At 37.9% G+C, this 17358-nt stretch overlaps 1 long non-coding RNA gene and 1 pseudogene across 1 annotated transcript; one reads left to right on the top strand and one right to left on the bottom strand.

Moving 5' to 3' along the window:
• Nucleotides 1-1003: 1003 nt before the first annotated feature.
• Nucleotides 1004-7983, bottom strand: LOC147343306 (uncharacterized). Its single transcript, XR_015156676.1, has 2 exons — nucleotides 7528-7983; nucleotides 1004-1429 (listed from the first exon to the last, which is right to left on the bottom strand). It is a non-coding gene; the product is annotated as an uncharacterized LOC147343306 (long non-coding RNA).
• A 2677-nt stretch (nucleotides 7984-10660) lies between these two features.
• On the top strand, nucleotides 10661-12971 carry LOC147343305 (olfactory receptor 5W2-like; annotated as a pseudogene).
• The last annotated feature ends 4387 nt before the right edge of the window (nucleotides 12972-17358 follow it).

Genomic DNA, 17358 nt, shown 5'->3' with positions numbered 1-17358 from the left:
TCTTTTTAAGACTCACTTCCCAGGATGGAACTCCGTCCCTCCCTCTTTTGTCTCTTTTTTTGTCTTTTATATTTTTTCCTACCTCCTTTCGAAGACTTGGGTTGCTTTTCTGGGTGCCTGATGTCCTCTGCCGGCATTCAGAAGTTGTTTTGTGGAATTTACTCGGCGCTTAAATGTTCTTTTGATAAATTTGTGGGGGAGAAAGTGTTCTTCCCGTCCTACTCCTCCACCATCTTAGCTCCTCCCCCTATTATATGTTTATATAATGGATATTATATGTTTATGTAAGGGGCTTCCCTGGTGGCTCAGACAGTAAACCATGTGTCTGCAATGCAGGAGACCTGGGTTTGATCCCTGGGTTGGGAAGATCCCCTGGAGAAGGAAATGGCAGCCTACTCCAGTATTCTTGTATAGAAAATCCCGTGGACAGTGCAGCCTGGTAGGCTACCATCCATGGGGTCGCAAAGAGTCGGACACGACTGAGCAACTTCACTTATGTAATGGATATAAGTGCATATTTTCTAGAGTATCTCAGTACATTATTAATCTTTATGTTACTAAAAGTGCCACCCTGCTTGTAGAACAACACTATCTTTATCCACCCACTGGTTCTCCCCTCATTTTCACAGCACCTGGAAGCTATAAAATACTTCAATACCATACCATGCAATGAACTCCATGTCATAATAGGTTGGAAGAAGAGACAACCGTATTTTGAAGAAGATCGTCTGGGTAGTATGTGTCTGCCTAAAATTGTTTTAGTGTCTTCAAAGCACCAGGAAAACTAAATATAGATCCTTTCTCTCACTTGCTTAGTCTATACTTTCTCTTTAAAAGATGTTTTATAGTTATTCAAGCTCTCCATTTTTAACGAAACACAAATCCCATTGGAAGATTTTCCCCTCTTAGGTTACCCAGCTTGTAATAACAAGGTAGTTGTTGGGGTTTTTCTCCCCGGGACTTGGAAACGACAAACCTGAAAGAATGACACTCGGACAGTCTCTTGCAAGGACTGACAAGTTTATTTCTGCAGTCAAGTTTTTTTATAGAAGCAGGAACAAAGAGCTTAAAGTATACGGCAAGCAGAGCGCATGCCGAGTTAACACATAATCAGTAAAAACATTTCAAGGACAGCGTGCTCTAAATGACTCATGGGCTTATCCCACAACCCACTCTCACAAGTAACATCCTTATTTATTATTAACTCTTAGCGCTGAGCATAACCAAAGGCAGGAGATGTTTTTCTGTCCGCAGTGCAAAGCCGAGTACTTCTGGCCCTTTGCCATTTTCCCAAGGACTTTCTCCTTTTACGGCTATTTTGCACTATGCTTCCCAACATATCCTCCTTTTGTTTTTAAATTAAGCACGGTGGCTGCTAGTTGAACTCCATTGTGGGAGGCATGGAGTCTTGAATTGAGACTTCTGTATCCTATAATCAATGACAAAAAGAGCAGGGTGATTAATACATATATAAAAATATTGCTTCTTGAAAGCCAAGCTCTAGGGTCTAGAGACGATAGGGTTTTGGTTAAAGTATCATAGAATTGAGTGCTATACAATTCCCTAGGTACCCTAACTTAAAAATTAGCAACTTGTTGTTTCAACAAATTGATGTCTAAATTTGAGTTACTTGTGAGATCCTGCAAATGTGCCTTAAGCTTATTCCAAGGATATTCAGTGCTATTATAGGGCATGTTAGTCAGACAAAAAGAATGTAAAATTCCAGTGACAGCGTATACATGTTCGGAAAGTCAGTTGCTGCATTTGATCTCCTAAGTAGATAACCACAGTTTGTTACTCATTAATTTGTGTTGTAATTGCTGATCTATTTGAGCTTGTAGAGTCCACAGATCATGAGTCTTTGTGCCAAGCAGTGATAAAATCATAATTTTGTATAGAATTATGTAAAGCCATACCAGACAAAGTTCCTACAGTCACAATGGAGATAAGGCTTAAGATGCCTGCAATAATCCACCCAAGGATGTGCTTAGATCGCCTAAACCCAGTTTTCAACAGTACAGAAAGAAATACAGAATCAGTCCAAGGCTCAGTTAAGTTTACAGGAAGCCATAACTCAGATCTTTGTTTAACTAGCGCAATGCTAGCATTGTGATATGAAATGGGGTGATTAAGGCCGGTATACAATGCACATGCAATACAATTGACAATCTTGGCCGGTAAGTCAATATCAAAATGCCCTACAATAAACAAGTACAGAAGGTGAACACACAATTGAATATAGCCAGTACTATTGTATAGGAAGGTATAATTAAAAGGACGAAACACATCCATAGTCCCATAAACATTAGCAAAGTGCTCTAAAGCTGCTGGAATTTTCCAAGTGTGCCATTGATTTGGCCCCACAATGGGGACGACAATCCTGGGCCATGGGGGTGATAAGCCCCCATTATACCAATTCAGCAATATGTCCTTATCGGTCCAGAAACTTGTCTTAGATTTATGAAAGCTTCCAATGCTTGATCTATTAAACCAGGAGCAATTATGATGTTCCTCCTGCTCTTCAGAACAGTTTACATTGCCAGAAACAGTTTATCTGGAGTTATAGGAGTTCCAGTACTCTTCAGTGTCTGCTCAGCCTGACGAGTGATGTTTTCATTTGAGCCCATGTTGGGTAAGGATTCAGACAATGGCGTTTCCTCATTGGCTCCTCCAGGGTCATTGACCAGACCCTTCGTTTCAACTACGTCACTTCCTGAGGGAGTCCGGTCTTGAGGTCCTTCTCGGTAGCAGACATGGCGAAGGGGAACCCAGATTTCCTCTTCATCTGCAATGACAAGACCATAACCCTTGCCTAGGAGTCTTAATATTCCTGGCAGCCACTGATTAAATTGCTTATACCATATTGGTGTATTGATTTCTAATTTGCTGTTTTTGTCTTCTGCAAAATGTCTATCTGCACGAGCATCAGAATTATTTTTTGTTAAGTTTAAAAAATTCAGGGAATAAAGAGTTAAAGATAATAGTAATTGAGGGTTAATGGGATAAAAAGTGTATCTCCTCTTCCATATTCCCCCTTTCTGTTTTAATAAATGAGTTTTTAGGGGGCAGTGGGCTGTTTCAATAATGGTTTGACTTTGAGGATTATAGGGTATTCCTGTAATGTGTGTGATGTTCCATTCTGATAAAAATGAACGAAACAAATGTGAGGTGAATGCAGGTCCATTGTCTGTTTTCAAGACAGAAGGAATCCCCGTAATGGGGAAGGTGAGTAAGAGTGCGGAAATGGCGTGTTTATTGGATTCTGAAGAGACAGGTACTATCCAGATAAAGTTGGGAAATGTATCTATTGAGATAGAAAGTAAAGAAAATTTTCTTTAAGGAGCAGTGAGTGAAGTCAGATTGCTAAAGGGAATTAGGGTGTTGCCCCCGGAGATTAACTCCTGAAATCGTAGTTCATAAGTGCAGAGGGGCGCAGACATCATAGGTTTTAATAATATGCCGTATTTCAGTGAAAGGAATATGGTATTTAGAGTGCAATCTGTTAGCATTGGTATGAAGATTAGTACGTTCGTCATTGGCAGATGTAAAAATGGGAGCTATGAGGCTGTCAACAGCATCATTTCTTGCGATCAGAGGGCCAGGTAAACTTGAATGAGCATGTATATGTGCAACAAAGAAAGGTTCCGTAAGTGAATGAATTAAAGCCTGAGTCTGTGAAAAGAGAGTATATAATTCTTCATCTAGGTTGTATAAAAAGGCGGTAACAAAATCAGGAAAAAGGGAAGCAAGGTATTTGGAATCAGTATATACGTTGAAGGATAATGGTTGAAGTGACAAAAGAGGATATAAAGCATACAATTCGATTCTTTGTATTGAAGAATAGGTAGTGGGTAATTTCTCTTTGATATTAGGGCTGACAATCCCTGTTATGCCTTTCTTGTTGCCATCAATGAAATAGGTGGGTGCATTGGAAATAGGCTGGGATGCAATGATATTATTTATAATGAATTTAGTACATTGTAGAAAGTCCTATAATTTTCCTTTCGGTAAATGAAATGAGATAACATTCTGAAAATCACCTAATGCCATTTGCATGGTCAGGTTATACTGTAAGGCAATTTGTAATTCCTTTTTTGTCAAGGCAACATGTATTGCATATGGATCAAATCCAGTCAAAGTTTGTATATGGCTTCTTCCTGACACAATTAAGTGCCCTATTTTCTCAATATATGTTGCAATTTTTTTAGACTGTTTAGTGTATAAATATACCCATTCTATTGGGCTATGTTGAGCTATAATTGCAGTGGGTGGATGTTCAGTGGGGAATATATCTAAAGAAACTGGTTGATCATAATCTAGCCAAGTTGAAAAAGATTGTTGAATGCATTTCTCCATTAAGGCCAGTTCTTCTTTGGCCTCTTTTGTTATCTGCCTAGGGCTATTAGGGTTGGGGGATCCCTTTAAAATTTTAAATAGATTTTGTAAGGCATAGGTGGTGATGCTGACAGATGGCTGCAGCCAATTAATATCTCCTAGCAATTTTTGAAAATCATTCAGCGTGCATAGAGACTGCACAGAAATTTGAGTTTTTTGAGGTTTGATTTTAGATTCTTCCATAACATGTCCTAAATAATTAAAGGCTGATTTCCATTGAATTTTACTTGGTGCTACAAGCAGGCTATGATTTTGAAAAGTAGTAGTAACTTCATTATATAACTGTTGCAAACAGAATTCAGATTCCATAGAAAGAAGTATATCATCCATGTAATGAATTATAAATGTAGTAAGCTATTTATCTCTAATGGATTGTAATAAAACAGATATGAGATATTGGCAAATGGTAGGGGAGTTCATCCTTCCCTGAGGTAGTACCTTCCATTGAAATCTTTTAACAGAGCCATGTGATTTATAGAAGGAACTGAAAAGGCAAAACGTTTTCTATCTTTAGGGTGCAAAGGTATAGTAAAAAAAAAAAAAAAAAAAGCAGTCTTGTAAGTCAATAATAACTACAGACCATCCTTTTGGTACCATAGAAGGGGAGGGCAATCTGGGTTGTAAGGGCCTCATAGGTGACATGGTATTATTAACATTTCTTAAATCTATCAACATTCGCCATTTTCCTGATTTCTTTTTTATTACAAAAACAGGGGAATTCCACGGGTGAAAATGAAGGTTCTATATGAGCTTTCTGTAATTATTCATTAACTAATTGTGTAAGAGTTGCCAATTTTTCTTTAGTTAGGGGCCACTGAGGTGTCCATACTGGGGTATCAGATTCCCAATCGAGGGACAGCTGTGTTAACTCAATGGCCCGCATTAAAAGGTTCATTTAAAGAAATTGTGACTTTTGTTTGTTCAAGAAAATCCTGTCCCCATAAATTGATAGGGATATTAGTAATATATGGTTTAAGATAAGCTACAATTTGATTAGGGCCATACATTTGTAAATAGGATGCACTGACAAAAGTTTGTGTGGCATTAGCTTCACCCATCCCTAATAGTCTAGAAGGAGCCATAACCTTACTCCAATCGAGGGGCCATTCTGCAGCTCTAATGATTGAAATGTTAGCTCCAGTATTTAACATGCCTGTGAAATTCTTTCCCCGTATGTGTAAAGTAAGCATGGGTTTCTGATGTTCCTTTAATAAGGTGGATAGTGCAGCAGTAAGGTTGGTACTGCCAAAGCCTCCCTGCTGAACTTTATTAGATGCCTTCATTGGTTTAACATATGGCAAAAGTAATAATTGTGCAAAATGTTCTCCTTTTTTAAGTATGCATTTCCCATTTTCACAACATTTACCATAACATGTATTTCCCCTTCATAATCCTTGTCCATAACATCGGTTAATACCATTAAACCTCTCATTGTGCAGTTATTACGTCCCAAAATTAGTCCCATTGTCCCAGGTGAAATTGGCCATAATATCCAGTGGGAATTTTGTGGGGGTTGTATAATTCTATTAGTTCCATATCAATGCAAACACTCTTAGATGTAGTTGCTTGTAGCGTCATATCATTAGGTTCTCCTTTTGTAGTGGGGCTAGAGGATGGCCCCTTTATTAGTTCCCCTGTTGTTTTTGCTGTGCATCAGGGTTCAAAGTGTTTCCATCCTTACCAAATTTAGAATGACATTCATTCAGCCAGTGAAACCCCCTTTTACATCTTGGACATACTCCTGGGGGGTCTCTTCCTATTAGAAGTAGTATTATTTTTTTGGCCTGTGTTGGCAGGTGACATTGTTTTTTCATATGGCCGGGCTTCTCACAGTTAAAACATTTGGTATTAGCAGGCTTTTGTACATTAAAGGTGCCCAATGTTGCCAGTTTTGCTCTATGGGACATAGATCCGATGTTCCTATATGCTTTCAAATATTCCATAAGAGAGCTAGTCTCTAGAATAGGTCTAAGTATGGATTGACATTCCTCATTAGCATTTTCAAAAGCAAGTTGTTTTAAAATAATATTTTGTAAAGTCACATCCTTAATAGATTTTTCAATTGCATCCTTTAATTTTCCTATAAATTGAGAATATTCCTCCTCATGTCCTTGAATAATCTTAACAAATGAACCATCAGAGTTAGTGCTATCAACCTTTGCTTATGCCCAGCAGGCAGTTTCTGTAATGAGATGTAACATCTCAAGGGTAATATTAGCTAGTTGTGCAATCATATTGGCTATGGCTCTTGTTTCCAGTGAGTATATCATAGGTTAAACTGGCAGGGTTACCATGAGATTGCTTGTCAATCATCAGTTGTCGGGCCTCATCATTAACCCACATTTGCCATTGCAGTAATTGTTGAGGATTTAAAACCATCTTTGCTACTTGAAAAAAAAAAATTATATGGTATCCAACGGTTAGCCCATCCTCTGAGAAATTCTATACAGTAAGGAGAAGTAGGTCCATACACAGTGCATGCTTTCTTAAAGCTAGACAACATGCCAAAATCTAGATTAGCCCAAGTATTTTGGCCTTGGGCAGGTTGATTAAATTGCATTGGGAAAGCGAAAGTGCAAGCAGGCATCTCCCAAGGAGGAGTGAAATGATTAGTATGAGCAAAGTTAGCAATTGCTGTTAAAGGTGGAGCAGAAGGAAAAACCTTAGATTTGGGCTGTCCGTTGAATGAAATGACCTCCGTTCTAAGTGGCTTCAGTTTTGACATATCCTGTATACATATGTCTCTAAGTTGTTTTTCTAAGGATTGTGTCTGAGCATAACATTCTTATATTTCAAAGCACCTTGCATATCTTGTTCCTTAAGCTCATATTCATGTAAAGATTGAATAGTTTTTACTTCCAAATCAACGTTATGTCCTTCAATTTGTTCTATGATAGCCTGTATGAGTGACCAGGTAACCCTTGCTGACATGCTTTCAAAACATTATTTTTAACCCTTTTCTATATGTCTAGATTGAGTGTCCCCTCTTCTGGGAACCATGAATTGTTCCAGTAAAATATGATAGCAGTCGTTCAATTGATCTCTTGAAACATTAATACTGTTTTGTTTCAAAAAATGATGCATTATAGAAATGAAAGGAATTTTACTGCTATGTTGTCCCATCCTGCTTACCTCTTTCTGCAGGGGCTCATCGCTTTGTTTAGCCTTCCTCTCAAGTCCCTGTTCGGGCGCCATTTCTTGGGGTTTTTCTCCCCGGGACTTGGAAATGATGAACCTGAAAGAATGACACTCGGACAGTCTCTTGCAAGGACTGACAAGTTTATTTCTGCAGTCAAGCTTTCTTATAGAAGCAGGAACAAAGAGCTTAAAGTATACGGCCAGCAGAGCGCATGCAGAGTTAACACATAATCAGTAAAAACATTTCAAGAACAGCGCACTCTAAATGACTCATGGGCTTATCCCACAACCCGCTCTCACAAGTGACATCCCTATTTATTATTAACTCTTGGCGCTGAGCATAACCAAAGGCAGGAGATGTTTTTCTGTCCGCAGGGCAAAGCCGAGTACTTCTGGCCCTTTGCCATTTTCCCAAGGACTTTCTCCTTTTATGGCTATTTTGCACTATGCTTCCCAACAGTAGTTACCCACACTCAGTTAAATTGTTCAGATCAGATCAGTCGCTTAGTCGTGTCCAACTCTTTGTGACCCTATGAATCACAGCACGCCAGGCCTCCCTGTCCATCACCAACTCCCGGAGTTCACTGAGACTCAAGTCCAACAAGTCAGTGATGCCATCCAGCCATCTCATCCTCTGTTGTCCCTTTCTCCTCCTGCCCCCAATCCCTAGTTGGGGGAATATTGAAAGGATGTTAATCTACATGTGTTTGAGGAGCAGCCCTGTTAAGAAGCTAAAGCTGGGTTCTGGCTGAACAAATAGTTGTTGCAAGAAATAGTTGCATCCCAGAAGACAGGGATTCCTGAGGGAAACATTTGGATTGGAGTATAATTAGAGCTTCCTTGGTGGCTCAGACAGTAAAGAATTTTCCTGTAATACAGGAGACCCAGGTTTGACCCCTGAGTCAGGAAGATCCCCTGGAGAAGGGAATGGCAACCCACTAAAGTATTCTTGCCTGGAGAATCCCATGGACAGATGAGTCTGGCAAATAGAGACCACAGGATAGCAAAGAGTTGGACACAACTGAGTGACTAACCATCATAATTAGGTGACCAAGAACAATTCCACATATGTAATATGTGTAACAGAGAAGTAGAATGATAGTAAAATTCTTCTGAAACATAAATGTATCAATTTCTTGATTTTCCTGGGAAAACATTAGCAATTAGTTTTGGTTTGAACTTTGCCTCACCAATAGCTCCAAAGGAGTACAACTGGTGTTTCAGTGTTGAGATCCTCACAACCAAGAATAACAATGACATATAAAAAGGCATCAAAAGTTGCAATTAAAAATCACATTTCAAAAAAAAAAAAAAAGAATCACATTTCCAAAATTAAATATGAAATAATTATATGGAATTAAGCTAAACGATTTCCCAGATTTGTAGAAAATAAAAGTAGAAAAAAAAATGAAAAGAACAAAGAAAAACACCCAAACTGATAAGAAAACCTGTCCCTGTTAGTTCTCAAATGATATTTTCGATGAATTAGGGAATTTGTTATGCTCAGAATATTAATTTCAGTCCATTTGACATTATTTTATGTTATTGTGTTGTGGCTTTATCCTCATTGCCTTCATAACTAATGGTTCTGAGTAAACTCTCGTGCATTAACTTGTTGCTTATGTATCTTATTTTTGACAATTTCTGTTAATTTTTATTTTGGGGGGGGTCATTTTTTGTTTAAGTCTTTTCTTTTCCCAATGAGGAAAGCTATTAGTGTATTGTGGATACGAATTCTTTGTCATATATATGGATAAATGCTTTTGAAATACTTCCTATTTTTTGGAAATACTTCTCTCCGATTATACTTGTTTTTTGTTGTGAGTGAGTGAAATTTGCTCAGTTATGTCTGAATCTTTGTGACCCATAACTGTAGCCCCCCAGGCTCATCTGTCCATGGGATTTCCCAGGCCAATATACTGGAGTGGGTTGCCATTCCCTTCTACAGGGGATTTTCCAGACCCAGAGATTGAACCCAGCTCTCCCGCATTGCAGGAGAATTCTTTACCATCTTTGTCACCAGGGAAGGCCAATCGTTTACTACATAAACACTATTCCAAAATTCAGTTCAGTTCAGTTACTCAAATGTGTCTGACTCTTTGGGACTCCATGGACTGTAGCTTCCCTGTCCATCACCAACTCCCGAATCTTGCTCAAACTCATGTCCATCTATTTGGTGATGTCATCCAACCATCTCATCCTCTATAGTCCCCTTCTCCTTCTGCCTTTAATCTTTCCCAGCATCTGAGTCTTTTTCAATGAGTCAGTTCTTCGCATCAGGTGGCCAAACTATTAGAGCTTCACTTCAGCATCAGTTCTTCCAATGAACATTCAGGACCGATTTCCTGTAGGATTGACTGGTTGGATCTCCTTGCTGTCCAAGGAACTCTCAAGAATCTTCTCCAATGCCACAGTTCAAAAGCATCAATTCTTTCGTGCTCAGCTTTCTTTTTGTCCAACTCTCATATCCATACATGACTACTGGAAAAACCATAGCTTTTACTAGATGGACATTTGTTAACAAAGTAATGTCTCTGCTTTTTAATATGGTGTCTAGGTTGGTCATAGCTTTTCTTCCAAGGAGCAAGTGTCTTTTAATTTCATGACTGCAGTCACTCTCCACAGTGATTTTGGAGCACAAAAAAATAAAGTCTGTCACCATCTCCATTGTTTCCACATCTATTTGCAATGAAGTGTTGAGACAGGATGCCATGATCTTAGTTTTTTGAATGTTGAATTTTAAGCCAACTTTTTTACTCTCCTCTTTCACTTTCATCAAGAGGCTCTTTAGTGCTTCTTTGCTTTCTGCCATAAGGGTGGTGTTATCTGCATATCTGAGGTTATTAATAAAGAGCTTATAGATAGTATCATATTTCAGGAATGGCATAAAGATTCATACAGAAGTTTTTCAACTGCCTATCTCAGACATTTTTATAATTATCAGATAGATAGCAACATCTCTTTAAAGAGTGCCATTTAATCGAGACTTTTCTGAATGTAAAAAGAAAATAGAACAAATAAGTTATGTCTTTTCTTATAAATATGCTGTGAATGTCCAGAAGTGGTTCACATATATATATGATTTTCTCCATAATTTCTTCAAAACTTTAGACAACAACCCCAAAGAATGGAAAGAGAAAATTGCTCTTCCTTAACTGAATTCATATTTAGGGGAATTACTGATAAGTCTGGGATTAAAGTGACCCTATTTATGATGTTTTTTGTTGTTTATCTTATTAACATTCTGGCAAATCTTGGAATGATTATTTTAATTAGGATGGATCTCTAGTTGCATATACCCTTGTATTTTCTCCTCTGTCACCTCTCTTTCTCTGACCTCTGCTGTTCCACAGCCATTGGCCCCAAGATGCTGGTGGACCTATTTGCCAGTTCAGTTTAGTTCAGCCACTCAGTCATGTCCAACTCTTTGTGACCCCAAGGACTGCAGCATGCCAGGCCTCCCTGTCCATCACCAACTCCCAGTGTTTACCCAAACATATGTTCATCGAGTCAGTGGTGCCATCCAACATCTCATCCTCTGTCATCTTTTCTCCTCTTGCCTTTAATCTTTCCCAGCATCAGAGTCTTTTTCAATGAGTCAGTTCTTCATGTAATGTGGCCAAAGTATTGGAGTTTCAGCTTCAGCATCAGTCCTTCCAATGAACACTCAGGACTGATCTCCTTTAGGATGGACTGGTTGCATCTCCATGCAGTCCAAGGGGCTCACAAGAGTCTTCTCCAACACCACAGTTAAAAGCATCAGTGCTTTCGTGCTCAGCTTTCTTTATAGTCCAAATCTCACATCCATACATGACTATCAGAAAAACCATAGCCTTGACTAGATGGATCTTTTTTGGCAAAGTAATGTCTGTGCTCTTTAATATGCTGTCTAGGTTGATCAGAGCTTTTCTTCCAAGGAGAAAGCGTCTTTTAATTTCTTGGCTGAAGGCACCATCTGCAGAGATTCTGGAGCCCCCCCCAAATAAAGTCAGCCACCGTTACCACTGTTTCCCCATATATTTGCCATGAAGTGATGGGGCCAGATGCCATAATGTTAATTATCTGAATGTTGAATTTTAAGCCAACTTTTTCACTCTCATCTTTCACTTTCCTCAAGAGGCTCTTTAGTTCTTCTTCACTTTCTGCCATAAGGGTGGTGTTATCCGCATATCTGAGGTTATTGATAATTCTTCCTATTTGCCAAGAAAAAGTCAATCTCTTTCTATGGCTGTGCTCTGCAATTCTTGGTCTTCTGTATCTTTGCCGATTCTGAGTGTCTCCTGCTTGCACTGATGGCCTATGACCAGTACAAGACCGTCAGCAGCCCCTTGCTCTATGTGGTCAGCATGTCCAGCGGGGTGTGCTCCCTGCTTATGCCTGGGGTTTTCCTGGTGGGGATAGCAGTTTCTCAGATACACACAGCATTAGCACTCCATTTACGTTTCTGTGGGTCAAATGTGATTAACCACTTTTTCTGTGATTTACCTCTGCTTTTTTTTTTTTTCCCCTGTCCTGCTCAGATACACAGGTCAATGAATTAGTGATATTCCCTGCTTTGGGTTTTATTGAACTGAGTACTATTTCAGGAGTCCTTGCTCTTATTTTTATATCCTCCTTTCAGTCTTGAAGATCCACTCTGCTGAGGGGAGAGTCAAAGGTTTTACCGCCTGCACCTTTGAGTTAACTGCAATGTCAATTTTCCAGGGAACTATGCTCTTTATGTGGGAGAAGGCAATGGCACCCCACTTCAGTACTCTTGCCTGGAAAATCCCATGGACGGAGGAGCCTGGTAGGCTGCAGTCCATGGGGTCACTGGGAGTCGGAGGCGACTGGGTGACTTCACTTTCACTTTTCACTTTCATGCATTGGAGGAAATGGCGGCCCACTCCAGTGTTCTTGCCTGGAGAGTCCCAGGGATGGCGGGGCCTGGTGGGCTGCCGCATATGGGGTCGCACGGAGTCAGACGCGACTGAAGTGACTTAGCAGCAGCAGCACTGCATAGATATGGGAAAAGGCAATGGCACCCTACTCCAGTATTCTTGCCTGGAAAATCCCATGGACAGAGGAGCCTGGTAGGCTGCAGTCCATGGGGTGGCTGGGAGTCGGACGCGACTGGGTGACTTAACTTTCACTTTTCACTGTCATGCATTAGTGGAGGAAATGGCAACCCACTCCAGTGTTCTTGCCTGGAGAATCTCAGGGACGGCGGGGCCTGGTGGGCTGCCGTCTATGGGGTCGCACAGAGTCGGACAGGACTGAAGCGACTTAGCAGCAGCAGCATGCTCCTTATGTATTTCAGGCCAAGTTCATCCTACTCTCTAGATGAAAACAAAGTGAACTCTTTATTTTACACTCTTGTGATTCTCCTGCTAAATCCTCTGATATTTAGCCTATGGAACAAGGATGTAAAAGACGCCTTAGTAAAATTGGAAGCCTAACTATATTTTTAAATATTTGTATTATGCATATGTGCACACAACCACACACATATAATAATTGTGTAATTAAAATTTTATGGCATGACACATGAGAAACAATTTTCTTGAATTCCTAAGTGAATAATTATTTGCATTAAACTCCACTGTTAAGACTGGAAGAGGAAATGGCAACCCGCTCTAATATTCTTGCCTGGAGAATCTCTATAGAGAGAAGAGCCTGGTGGGCTACAATCCATGGAGTCACAAAGAGTCAGATACGACTGAGTGACTAAGCACATCTTCACTGTTGGTTTCCTCAGATATCATGCTTAGTATGTGGGCAGGGTTTATATATGGCACTTACCGTTTTTGAAAAATCTTTTGACTTTTCTACTTATGCTAATTTTTGCTTCATTTGTCATTCAAACATTATTTCAGTCTCACTAAAACATTATGCAATGTCTTAAAGGTTTTGTCATAAAGTAAATCAAAGATTTACTGAGCGATCTTTCAGAACTCAGGTTTTTTATATTTTATAGTACATCTTACAGATTCTATACTAATTAATTTAAGCTGATACTAGTAGTAGACATTAATGAACCAAGCAGTTTAGTAATAAATGATCCACAAAATTATCATGGGATAAAAAATTTAAGGGCATTTTTGAGACATTATGGCATGTTAGGAAAACTTTTCATTGTGGAAAAAGCTAAAAACTTATAAAATTCTTATTTTATATATAATGTTTCTATTCCTACCATATTTTATCAATTCACCAAACTCTTTTGGAACTGTTGCTCATAAAACACAGCCTAATAAAAAATATTGTCTGAAAATTAAAGTCTAAGACAAACAGGGCATCAGTGGATTGGCAGATATTGATAGTAAATAAACATGTAATCTAGTTAATTTGTCTCCATTCAAATGTCAGATGTATATTACAGCATCTAAAGACTGATTTGACCTACATATTGGTCCATTTTATTGGAATTAACAAATATGATATGAATAAAAGAAAAAAAAAATAACCCCCTTAAATGGAAGTCAAAAATAGTATTGCAGCAGACAACATTTGATTAAAATAGGCTTCCATGTCTGGAATCGGATAACTTAAAGAAGAACTGAGTATTTTTTTAGGAAATTCACAATTCAAATCCAAGTTGTGGCAATGGCATGGAGATACTCTTCTATTCCACGAAAATTCTTGAAATTCCACAAAAATAGGGAACAGCATATCAAAAGACTCTAATGTATTCTAGGCTGTCTACTTCAGTCCTCATCACTAACTTTCCTTCTTCTTTCCATAGCACATCCCTCTTACACATCATCAGTGACTGATGGAAAATATCTGTAATGTCAGTTGTTACTTCTCATCTTTCATTTCTAATTTTATTGACTTGGGTCTTCTCTTTTCTTCTCTTGATGAATCTGACCGAAGGTTTATCAACTTTATATTCTCAAAGAACCAATTTTTAGTTTCACTGATCTTTGCTATTATTTTCCTTATATTTTTCATTTATTTATGCTCTGATCTTTATGTTTTGGTTCCTTCTATTAACTTCAGGTTTTGTTTATTTTTTCTCTAGTTGCTTTAGATGTAATGTGAGGTTGTTTATTTGTGATTTTTCTTGTTTCCTGAGGTAAAACTGTATTGAAATAAACCTCCTTCTTAAAACTGCTTTTGCCGAGCAACTTAGGTTTTGGATTGTCATGTTTTGATTGTCATTTGTCTCTAGGTTTTTTTTTTTTTTAATTTCCTCTTTGTTTTCTTCAGTGATCTGTTGGTTGTTTAGTCACATATGGTTCAGCCTGCATATGTTTGTGTTTTTTACAGCTTTATCTTGTAATGGATTTATCATATTGTCTTTGGAAACAGATGCTTGTTACTATTTCAATTTTTAAAAATTTACCAATTCTTGGTTTGTGACCCATGATATGATCTATTGTGGAAAATGTTCCATGTTTACTTGAGATGAAAGTGTATTCTGCTTCTTTCAGATGGAATGTCCTACAAATGTCAAATCTATCTGGTCTATTGTGTCATTTAAGAATTGGTTTACTTACTAATTTTCTGCCTGAGTGATTTGTCCATTGGTATAATTTGAGTGCTAAAGTTCCCCACTGTTTTTATGTTACTGCCAATTTCCCCTTTTATAGATATTAGCACTTGCCTTGTATATTGAAGTGTTCCTCTGTTGGATGCATATATATTTACAATTGTTATGTCTTCTTCATGGATTGATCCCTTGGTCATTGTGTAGTGTCTTTCCTTGTCTCTTTTAACATTTGTTATTTTAAAAGTCTATCTTGACTGATAAGAGTATTGCTTTTCCAGCTTTCTTTTGATTTTCATTTGCATGGAATATCTCCTTACATCCCCTCATGTTCCATCTATATGTGTCTCTAGGTCTGAAGTGGGTTTCTTTGTATATATCATCTTGATGAGACTTAATTTGTTCAAATTCTTTGTTCAAATTTTATTAGGTTGTTTGTTGTCTTACTGTCTGTGAAGATTCTTCATATACTTTGGCTACAAGTCATTTGTCATATCTACATCTATCTATCTATGTATATGGTTTTCAAACATTTTTCCTCAATCTTTGAATATACATGATTTATGTATATATTCAAAAATTTTCTTCTTTGATTTATTTTTACACACTGTCCCACATATCTCTTGCTACATAAACTGCATTTCATAACCAGATAACTTAAGAGAATGACCACTGACCATGAGTGCTCAGTCATGTCTGACTTTTTGCCACCCCGTGGATGGTAACCTGCCAGGCTCCTCTGCCCAAGAAATTTTCCAGGCAAGAATACTGGAGTTAGTTGCCATTTCCTACTCCAGGGGATCTTCCCAACCCAGGGATCGAACTCACATCTCCTGCTAGACAGTCAGATTCTTTTCTACTGAGCCACCTGGGAAACCCTTGAATATACATTAATTTATGTATATTCAAAAGCTTGTTTCTCTGATTTGTTTTTGTACACTGTTCTAGTTATCTCTTCCTACATAAATTGCATTTCAAAACTAAATAACTTAAGAGGATGATGACTGACTCCTTATTTTGTTCTTTCACATGTTTACTGAGATTGCATGAAATATTCAGTGGAAAGATGGTCTAGGTTGCGAGTTCTTTAATAATTGACACTAGATGAAAATGTCTATAAAGATTAACCCAAATTCTCCCCTTTCAGTTCATGTAATCTCAGAATGTGCCACATTGTAAAATCAGATGGCTAGTTGGAATTTCATGGTAATTCATAGCTTTCACACACTGTCTTCTTCAAGACAAGATCCAGAAATGACTTACAATATTTCTGCTAATTTTATTTGTCAAAACAGATGAAGTATGGCAAAAATTCAAAGAATGATGAATATGCAATGCATGCAGTATAGATAAACCTTGAAAATATTTAATTGATGACAAGAAGGCTGATGAAAAGAATAACAACAAAACAAACAAACAAACAAAAAAGCATGTTACATAATTCTGTTTAAAAGGAGGCCAGGAATTGGAAAGTGCAAAGAATCAGAAAGTAAAGTAGTAGTTGCCAGGGCTTAGGGAGGAAGGAATGGAAAGTGACAACTAATAAATATGGATATCTTTTCATAGTGATGAAAATGTTGTGGAAATAAATACTGATGATAATCTAAGAACCTTGAAAACATAGTGAAAAACAAAGAACTGTATACATTAGAAGGGTGAATTTTATGATGTACCATTACATTTTAGTAAAAAAGAAAACATGGACCAAGTGTGGTAAGATCCTTAAATGAGATGTGAAGGAGACTCTAAAACACTATGAACAAATCTAAGGAAATGGAAATAATGAAGGGAGGATCTTTTTGAGTTCCAGTATGTTTACTCTAAAGAAGGACAAAACCATTTCAGGATAACTGTGAATCACATCATACAAAAAAAAAAAAAGCAGTTTTCTTTTTACTATAGATCAATTTGATGACAGTAGGAAGGCATGAAAATTCAGCCTGTGCTAAGTAGCTTCTGAATTCTCAGCGGGAAATACAGAAGCAGAAATATAATTAATTAAATGTTTGCATAACATCAAAGCCGAGGGGCAGGAACACAGAGATTTCAGTCCCAATGTACCTGGTAAAATAAGAGGCCATCTGCTTATTGTTCAACTAGCCAAGACCTGTTCATCTCAGGTAGGTTTCCAGTTCCTAACTTAAAGAATATAGAAGAAAATACTTACCATTTTGAGGAAACAAATTGTAAATGAACGATTTTGTGCCGGCTTACTCATTAAAATCAGAAATTAATGGTTAGAAATATTTCAATCTCAGAATCACAAGAATCTGAACTTGTTAATATACACAATGCAACTGTTTATTTGTTTTATTTTGTTCTTTATTCACAGGGAATATTTACTCTTTTTATCT

The sequence above is a fragment of the Bos grunniens genome, chromosome 28 (assembly GCF_055505025.1).
Source record: "Bos grunniens cultivar Pamir isolate PY7600 chromosome 28, Bosgru_T2T1.0, whole genome shotgun sequence".
NCBI classification, from domain to species: Eukaryota; Metazoa; Chordata; class Mammalia; order Artiodactyla; family Bovidae; genus Bos; species Bos grunniens.
This window is presented reverse-complemented; position numbering and strand designations above follow the sequence as displayed.